Genomic DNA, 3,685 nt, shown 5'->3' with positions numbered 1-3,685 from the left:
TTTAACCTCATCAAACATTCTTCAAGTTCCCAAAAGTTTAGTCTGTGCGTTGGGTGCACTGCATTATTCTTGTTTTATTCTGCTTTTATGGTGGACGTGCAGATGTGCGAATGCATGTGTGCTAGTGTGGGCTTGGTGGCAGACAGAAAGGCACAGCTTTTTTTTAGCAGTTACAGGTGGATGAGATTTTAGGGGGAAAAAAGAGTTAAAGACTAATTTAAGCTGTTCACATGTGTTAATGTTCCCTTCAGATCTGGAGGCTTCACTGATGTCTTGCATTCCTGCAACAGATTTATTCAAGAGTAAGTCATTAAGTAAAAATGTTGTGACCTTTTCAGAAATATTCTTGCAAAATGTCACGCATGGAATCAAATCTACAAAACCACAGTCTGGGCGAGCTAAAAATAGAACATAGTAACACGCTAACATAAGGGAGGCCTCAAACATATGAGTTTACAATCCTGAAGTGAGTTATTTCCTTATTGGTGATGCAACTTGCATGTTGCGTAAATCGTGGCGTCACTAAACTTTGCAGATTGCAGATTGTAAACTGTCATCTAGAGGTTTAAAATTGTTTTTAAGGCTTGAGGAAGTTTCCGACTAGTTTCTTCTAGTTGGAATGTTATTATTATTGTTGTTATTATTATTGTTATTATTATTATTATAAATAAAATACATGCATATAAGAACACGTCTTAAGTGTAAAAACCGTACATGCAAGAAAAGTACAAATAAAACTAAAAGTGGAGTAAAGTCATGGCTTTTCACGAACCGCAGGTCTCGCAGCTTCAATTAATCACTGATAAAGAGACTTTGACCTAAAACCTGGAATGTAGATGAGTTGTAAATAGCAACATGTGCCAAGACCGTAACAAATTATTTTAATGACTAAACTGAGTGTTTTTGTTTCTTATTTGGCTCTTTGAAGGTACTCTTACTGCAACATAGAACATCTCATTCAGGGTTTTTTCTCACCATGCAGTCCCATGATTAAACACTTTAACACACATCAGGCCAGGAAGCAGCTGAGCTTTTCTTTCCAAACAGTACTCATCTACAGTATGCTTCATCTCAGAAGATTTCCTTGAGAATTTACATGAATATTTATTACATTTTAATTACATGTAACTTCAACAGTACCTGTAACTTTACCTTGAAAGTGAAATAAGATAGTTAAGTGATTACTGTTCATGGACATGTTTGGTATCAAATCATCTTCAGCAAGCAGGTTTGGAAATGTACGAACAGCTTCGTTATCACTAGATTAACCTTCATTTGTCTTGTTTGCACCAAGCTGAACCCAATTACACTGATGTCATGCATTCCTGCTACAGATTTGTTAACATGTAAGAACTCAAGTTTGCACAAGCTCCTGAGATCTTTGTGACCCAATGTTTATATCAGAGCTATTTTTACAAAAGGTCCCGCCCCATCTGGTCGAGCTAAAAATAGAACAGGTTCTTTATGTAGTATCACATTAACAGAGAGGCGTTGGCCAGTGGGTGTGAATTTGTGTTCAGGTGGGTCATGTCCTTGTTGGTGACGCAACTTAGTGAAGTGTAAATCTGATAACACCGTGTTGCAGATATAAAACAAGGTGTCACTTTGCTATGTCGGTCAATGTTTGGTGACATATTTATTGTTCTGAGTGTACCTTTATGGGTTGATGAACTTCCCTTTTAACAACTCTGTCATCAAATGACACCCTCACTCACTATGTAGAATATCTCCTCATCATAATGATAGAGCACTTTCAGACACAACTTAGGTCATTTTTGCTTGGTATTGTGAATACTTGCATGATCACAGCAATATTAATCTGTAATTTGTATTGCAAAGAAACTGGTTAAAAAAATAGAAATATCTTCAAGATTTAAACCAAAAATTCCTTATATTTGTATGAAATCGTATTTCTTTTCCCTTTGACTCTACGCTGCTAATAGGATCCCGTAACAAGGTAGCGTGTTTGCAAAAATGCTGCCAGTAAAATACCATAAAAAAACCTGATATGCATGAATGAGTGACGGTGAGGATCTGACAAGGAACATGAACGAACCGGGAGACTAAAGACTGAGGAGGGTGATTAGTGAATGAAGGCAGATGAGGGAAGAAACACAGGTGGAGTGAGTGAAGCTGATGGCAGGGCAGAAGAGACTTAGGAAAACAAGGCAAAACTAAAGACTAAACAGGAACATAAAACATGACAAAATGCAAATCGTGACACTGATGAATCCAGTCCTGCTCCTCGACACCCACAACTCTGCTTGTTTTAGAGATTTCCCTAATCCAACACAAGTGATTCAAATGAATGAATCGTCTCCATCAAATTCTGCAAAAGCCTGCCGTTGACCCATCGATTTGGGCCAGCTGTGTCGAAGCAGGCAAACATCTGAAACATGCAATATACTGGATCCTGCAGAGTATCAGTGGATTATTTGAAAACCAAGGTCTATACCTAAGGCAGCAGCAAAATAAGGTGGAAAATCCAACCCATGAACAAACAGAAAAAAGTCAGCTAATTTACCCTCATAGCACCTAATTACACCATAACAGCTGTGATCATCTTCTACGCGGAAAAAAAACACACAACTCACTTAAAAAAAAGGTTATCATCTGATATCACTCAGTGGAAAAACAGAGTTGATGCTTGAAACCTGATCCCCGGCTTGTTGCCAGTTTGGTTGTGCAACATTTGATCCGTATTAGGAATCGTAAAAGAGGAAAAAGCCAGTGGCGCATCATCTTAAGAAAAATCTCACTTTTTCATTACATGTTTGTGTAGAGTAATAAAATCAGACGCAGCGCTTTCTGCACTTTCTACAGTGCTTAACCACAAGAAAGCTGCTGTATTAGTGTTAGAATAATCATGAAGTTATATCATGAGAATGATGGGGGAGGCTTCCTCCAAACTTTTGGTTCTCATAACATTGTGTAGCTAATGAAATAGTTTTGTCTCTCTGACATCAATGTCCCATAACATTCCTGTCTGGACTTACTTCCCATAATACATGTTTCTTAAGAAACTATACCCACTGGCAGCAGTTCAGTAATTAGCAGAGGAAGCTTTGTCATGGTGGCCAATTATTAACAGAATTCAAATCTTGGTTGGAATTAGTCATACTGATATTGAAAGATATAACCAGAACTCAAACATTAACAGTTCCCAGAGTCTTTGCTCCATTGACTCAGAAACCCACAGGCCTCCAGTTCAGCTCAAAATTTACCCACAATGCACTTAACTTACAATAACTTACGGTTAATATGATTTACAGCAACTTTACTGGGAAATTTGTGATATTGATAAAAGAAATTACAATAAAGGCTAAAAATGAGTCTTCAGTACTTAAGATAAAGATGTAATGCACATGGAGATCTCATGTAGTAACTCCAAAGAATTTATAGTGTGAATACATGAAGTGTCGCATTAAAACATTCAGATAAATAAAAACATTCCACAACGTCAGTGACAGCTCAGAGTAAAGCTGAAAGTGGAATAAAGGTATGATTTACAGCTTTTGAAGAGATTCCAAAGATAAAGAGAAGCTTTGACGCAGTACCTTGAATCTGTGTGATATAAAGTTACTGAGCTTTGAATAGTGGCAAACATCAGGAAATGAAAGAAATACAACAAAACACTGTTAACGGAAAGAAAGTTTCAGCATTGAAAGAATTTCTTCCAGTGAAA

Source organism: Leuresthes tenuis, unplaced genomic scaffold (genome assembly GCF_036924035.1).
Source record: "Leuresthes tenuis unplaced genomic scaffold, fLeuTen1.0.hap1 SCAF_24, whole genome shotgun sequence".
Lineage (NCBI taxonomy): Eukaryota > Metazoa > Chordata > Actinopteri > Atheriniformes > Atherinopsidae > Leuresthes > Leuresthes tenuis.
This window is presented reverse-complemented; position numbering follows the sequence as displayed.